The 6,102-nt window shown below is 52.8% G+C and overlaps 1 long non-coding RNA gene across 1 annotated transcript; it reads left to right on the forward strand.

Moving 5' to 3' along the window:
- The first annotated feature begins 2,579 nt into the window (after nt 1-2,579).
- On the forward strand, nt 2,580-5,416 carry LOC129619511 (uncharacterized). The gene is made up of 3 exons (XR_008697919.1): nt 2,580-2,713; nt 3,755-3,927; nt 4,983-5,416. It is a non-coding gene; the product is annotated as an uncharacterized LOC129619511 (long non-coding RNA).
- The last annotated feature ends 686 nt before the right edge of the window (nt 5,417-6,102 follow it).

Here is a 6,102-nt window from a genome sequence, read left to right on the forward strand (position 1 = left end):
GGACTCCCTGACAGGACTCGCTCAGCAGTGTGTTTGGAGCCTCTGACCGCAGAGTCCCCACCTTCACTGGGGATGTGATCACTGTCCTGCCCGTGGCTCGGACATCCACACTAGCCACCAGCACGTCCAGATGAACCTCTGCAGCTGCGTCTTCCAGACCCAGAGGGACCCTCTCTGGGGCCACAGACTAGCCTCTTCCCTGGGTGGCATCTCAGCCCCACGCCAGGCGCCTTCCAGGAAGGGGAGCCCAGGGCCCAGGCGGTCCTCAGGTGGTCTTCTGGTCAGTATGATCTGAGATCACTCGGACAGCGCTCCTCTTTTAAAAACCCACCCTGATAATCCCATCCCCCTCTGTTCAAATGTGAGTGTTAACTCTCCAGGGTTTGAGCTGTCGGCAGGGACCTCCCCCACCACACACATTTATCAGATCACTGAGCGTCACACAGGAGGACCCGGGGCAGATGGATGTGGGCCTGGCGGCTAGGGGTCTGGGACCCCCAGTGGCGTATTTTTAAAGGGGAAGCCCAAGAATACTGGAGTAGGTAGCCTATCCCTTCTCCAGCGGATCTTCCCGACGCAGGAATCCAACTGGAGTCTCCTGCATTGCAGGTGGATTCTTTACCAACTAGAGAAGCCCCAAAGGGGAAGTCAGGGAGAAAATAAAATTTGCCTACTTAATATTTTTCCCATAGTGTGCAAAAGTCTAGATGGACTATTTCACACCCTCGGTTCACAGGACATTGTAGGCTGTAGCTCTGCTCCTCTGCAAAAGGAGGAGACAGATTTCACCAAAGTCGTGGACGTGTGGTGCGTGTGTGATGTGTGCTGTGCGTGTGTGAGTGGGATGTGTGTGCATGCACGTGCCTGTGTGTGCTGTGTGTGGTGCATGTGAAGAACATGGGGAAGCGGGGAGAGGACCGTGGTGGGGGCTCGGGGCCCAGGGCAACGCTGCGTGCACACCTGGAGGGTGAGTGGAGCCAGCTGGAGACCAGCTGGGGAGACGCTTTGTATCGGGGTCGGGGGAGCCTTCCGGGCAGTGAGCGGGGCTGTGCGCCTACCCGCCCGCGGAGCAGACAGCCGGGGGCAGAGAAGAGCTGCCAGCCCGTCAGCACCATCTGGGATCCGTGCCAACCCCCTTCCACTCACTGTGACAACTTTCCGACGTGTGATCGGAAATGACCTGCAACCTGAGGCTCAAACCTGTCTTCAGAAACGGGTGGCATTTGGATTTTCTGCTCGTGAAGATGACTGATCACAAACCCAAACCGTTTCTGGCCTGGTTTCTTGCAGCCTTAAAATCCGCTAGACTGGAAATGCCGCAGGGACGGTCTTCCTGCAGAGCGTGCAGATCGACAGCTGGCCGGCCCAAGAATGCTGTGGTCCTTCGTCAGCAAAGACAGACCCGCTTCTCAGGGAAAAATCATTCCAAAGCTTTCCCTTGTTGGATATTGACAGAACCCTTTGCCTTACAGATGCTGTGTTTTGTCACAGATATTACTTTTTTTCTGCATCTCCACGCCTACCAGCCCGTCTCCATACACCCCCTATGGAAATAATAGTAACAGCAAGAGTGGTCACAGTTGTTAAGATTTCAGGATTTGGGCAAGCCTATGGTTTAACCCCACCATTATTAAAAAGGAAATTATATAAACTCAACTATGCAAATTGCATTTTAAAAGGCAACTAATACCCAGAGATCATCACTTCCTACAGGTTTTTCTACACTTCACGATTTCTCTGCTTTCGAGTTGCTCACTGCCTTGAGCCAGCTCGGATGGGAGGATGTGGAGATTCACAGGGGCCCCTCCCTCGGTGGGCAGCAGGGGCGACCCCCACTGGGCATGCACTGCAGGGGCTCAGGTGTTCTGGGCTCCATCTGCTGAGACCCGTGAGCAGGCCTGCCAGCCTTTCTGGGCTTCTCTGGTGACTCAGGGGTAGAGAGGCCACCTGCAATGCAGCAGATGCAGGTTTGATCCTTGGGTTGGGAAGATCCCCTGGAGGAGGAAATGGCAGCCTGCTCCAGTGTCCTTGCCTGGAGAGTCCCAACCCATGGGGTCACACAGATTTGGACACGACTGGGTGACTGAACAACAGCAACAACCGCCACCTCTTACCGATGCTGTTTTCCTGCAAGAGTGATGAGGTTTCTCATTTCATAACTGCCTACGACAGGACTAAACACACACCTGTTCTGAACGGCACCTGTCAGGCAACCTGGCAGTAGGCGACGGTCCCAGGTGACGCCCCTCGGACGTCCCAGCCCACACCCAGCACCTCCACCAACTTTCAGAGCACCTTCCTCGGGCTGAGTCTACCTCTCCTCAATCCGCTGAAACCCTAACCACCCCCTCCCCGCACCGTGATGGTGTCAGAAGGCGGGTCTTTGGGAGGTGATGAGGTCAGGAGGGTGGAGCCCTCCTGATGGGATTAGTGCCCTAAGGAGGACACAGTGAGAAGACCCGGCTACGAACCAGCAAGTGGGCCCACCAGACAGTCAAAGGCGCAGGGCCCTCACTCGGGACCTGAACCTGTGCATTTTCATTATCGCTGCCCAAGTGGACTGAAACAGCTCCTTCACCAGAGAGTGAAAGGCCATGCTCAGGCCCAGGGCGGTCCGACTCGTCACTGCTCCTATGTCGTGTCTGACTCTTTGCGACTCCAGGGACTGCAGCCCGCCAGGCTCCTCTGTTGATGGGATTTCCCAGGCAAATGAGTGAGTTTCCTCCTTCAGGGGATCTTCCTGGAGAATGAAAAGCTCTTTCCAAAACCCCTACATAGTTTTGAGAGATGTGTCTGCCCCTTACTTTTGCCTATATTATTAATATCAATACCTTGAAACAAATGGCCAGTGCACGTAACTGATTTAGCATATTAGCAATTGTTTTATGTTACAAAGGAATTATTACTACATCATTCTGTGATTAATTACATCATTTACATAGTAGTTCTTGTTTGGCTGATCTCAGAATAAAGCAAGCGTACTTGTTCTGAGCTTCTTAAAACTAATTGTGAACATGGAGACTTATGTATTAATTATTTAAAGTCACATTTAAAACAATTGGCCAGATTACTTAAAGTCATACAGACTCACCGCATTCTTTGTTTTATCTTCACAAAGAATGAACCAATTACTTGAAATGTTTTAACATATATAAACTGTCATAATTTCCTTTAGGCTTTAATTCCTGACATATGATTTCAAAGTAGAAAACATTTCCTTACAATGATTCATATTTATACAGAATCCATAACTTGGCTTCAGCTCTGAATTGTTATTAATTTTAAGCCTTCATTAAAATGCCCCATTCGCAAAGAGCAAGGAAGTTTACCGCTAAAGCACACATTTATTGTATTACTAGTCAACTAGTTGGACATGACTGAGTGACTTCTCTTTCACTTTCCACTTTCATGCATTGGAGAAGGAAATGGCAACCCACTCCAGTGTTCTTGCCTGGAGAATCCCAGGGATGGGGGAGCCTGGTGGGCTGCCGTCTATGGGGTCGCACAGAGTTGGACACGACTGAAGCGACTTAGCAGCAGCAGCAGCAGCCAGCTAGCACCTTGGTCAAAGGAAAGACACAAGGTGATGAAAGCCACAAACGCTTTTCCCAAAAGCCTGAAGCTGTGACGTGTTGTTCAGAGGTGTTTGTTCTCGTCTTCCCTGATGGTCATCAGCACTCAGGCTCTAGGATGTTTCGTGGGCTGGAGATGTTGCTCTGTTCTCCTGAATGTCTTCATTTCCGGCTGTTTTCAGGGCGGCTCCTCCGGCTGCTGGAAAGAGTTGAATTAAGACAGGCAGATCTTCCCTCCCACACTCCGCCGCTGGCGCCTCTGCTCTCACTTTTCCTAAAGAAGAGCCAGAAGTCTCTCGTTTTAAAGGCCATCATATTCCTTCTCCTTTCAAGCCCTTTGACGGCTTCTCTCCCGGTGCGTTTTGGGATGCAACATACCCTGGACTAAAGAGGGAGCTCTTGGGATGGGCAGCGGGTGGGGATGAGGGGGGGAGTTGGGCGACCCTGGGGAGCCGCGGGCCGCTGGAGGCGGGCCTGGGGGCGCGGTGGGCGGGGACCCCGCTCTCCTGCCAGTGAGAGCAGCCTGGGTGCCGCACGGAGAGGGAGGGGCTGGCGCTTCCGCACAGGACGGTGAGCCCCCGCTGCGCTGTCCAGCCCGGTGGGGTGGGGGCTCCGGGCCCGGGAGGGGCCCGCAGGGGCCACGACAGAGCGGCTGCGAGGGCGCGAGGTCCCCCAGGCGGCCTGTAAGGGGCGAGGCCTCTCGCTCCAGTGCCGCAGAGCCACGGCCCCTCCACGGGGGTCAGAGCCCGGGGTCCCTCTATCACGGCAGCCTCACGGTGGCCCCCGTCTCCAGGCCGCGGGCCCTCACCAAGCCCCAGGACCGGAGCGTGGCGTCGAGGGGTCGGGGGGCGGCGGAGGCAGTCGGGTCTCCTGCTTTCCAGGGCAGAGCTGACGCGGAGGGGACCCCCGGCCTTGGTGTCCTCACGGGGCCCCTGCAGACGCCCCACTGGCGAGCCAGCCTGCCCCCACCCCCGCCCGGGAGCTGGCTCCAGCGCCCCCAGCCCCTCGGAGGGGCTCTTCCCAGGGCCTGAGTCCCTCCAGCCAAGGACGTGGTTCTGCACGAGGAACGAGTTTCAGTGGAGAATGTCGTTCCCTCCCTCCTTAATTTTTACTTAGGAGTGGACATTTTCTCAAAGCAAATACGTCAGGCTCCTAGCAGGGCTTCCAGGAGGACATCAGCGGCTGCTTCCATTCACGTCTTTATTTTCCCAGTATAGTCCCAGCTTCTTACTGTTGTGCTAACTTAACAGTAAAAAAACAAAGCAAAGTGAAAGGCTCTCAGGCGCCTCCGACTCTTTGCGACCCCATGGACTGTATAGTCCATGGAATTCTCCAGGCCAGAATGCTGGAGTGGGTAGCCTTTCCCTTCTTCCTGATCTAGGCATCAAACCAGGTTCTCCTGCATTGCAGGCGGATTCTTTACCAGCTGAGCCACCAGGGAAGCCCAAGAAGACTGAAGTGGGTAGCCTATCCCTTCTCCAGAGGATCTTCCCAACCCAGGAATCAAACCAGGGTCTCCTGCATTGCAGGCGGATTCTTTACCAGCTGAGCTCTGAGGGAAGCCCAAACAAACCGAAACAAAAGCAAAATTTAAAAAACAGGTGAGAGGAGGCTTTCCTCCTGCCGACTAAGGGATCCACGTGACCACTCGGCCCCACCCCTAAGACCTTGAACTGCCTCTATCTCCGTGTTCCCAATCCACTGGCTCCCCGTGGCTCCCAGGTCCCCACAGCCCAGGTGGCTGCATTCCCACCAGACTTTTCCAGTCAAAGGAGAACGTCCGAAAATGTCTTCAAACCCACCGTGACCTACTTTTTAATCAAACTCACCAAGCATGAGGGGTTTTTTATGTCCTCCTCTGAGAAGGTTTTGAATGTCCTCCTCTGATGAACCTAAGATTTTTATTTAAATAAGTTCTTCAAACAATTTCCTACAGGAAAACACATTTTCTCACTGAACTCTGTATCTGTTCCCATTTCCATAATTCCTGCCAAGTAAAAGCTGTAGGAATTCAACATAATACCCACAAAACACTCAGGATCATCCTGACATGCTGTGAGCAGGGCTGTTTTCATTATTTTCCTCCACACTCTGCCCTTGCTCTCACCCCCTTCCCTGTCTTGGGCCCCAACTACTCTGCTTGATACCTTCAGACGCGTGTGGGCCCCTGAAAGTGTAATACACTCTATCTTGTCTTCAGGTCTTTTAATTTACATAAATTATATTGTACTTTAAGTATCAATCAGCGTCTTGCTTTTTCCCACTCACACTGTGCTTTGAAATCTCTCGAGGGAAGGATTGGGAGTCTGGGGTTGGCAGATACGAGCTATTATGTACAGGATGGGTAGACAGCAGGGTCCTATGGCAGCTCAGGGAGCTACATTCAGTGTCCTGGGATACGCTGTAATGGAAAAGACTATAAAGAAGAATGTATATATGTATAACCGAATCACTGTGTTGTACAGCAGAAATTAACATGTCATAAATCAGCTTCAATAAAATGCATTTGAAAAGCTCTCTCCGTGCTACT

Source organism: Bubalus kerabau, chromosome 9 (assembly GCF_029407905.1).
Source record: "Bubalus kerabau isolate K-KA32 ecotype Philippines breed swamp buffalo chromosome 9, PCC_UOA_SB_1v2, whole genome shotgun sequence".
Lineage (NCBI taxonomy): Eukaryota > Metazoa > Chordata > Mammalia > Artiodactyla > Bovidae > Bubalus > Bubalus kerabau.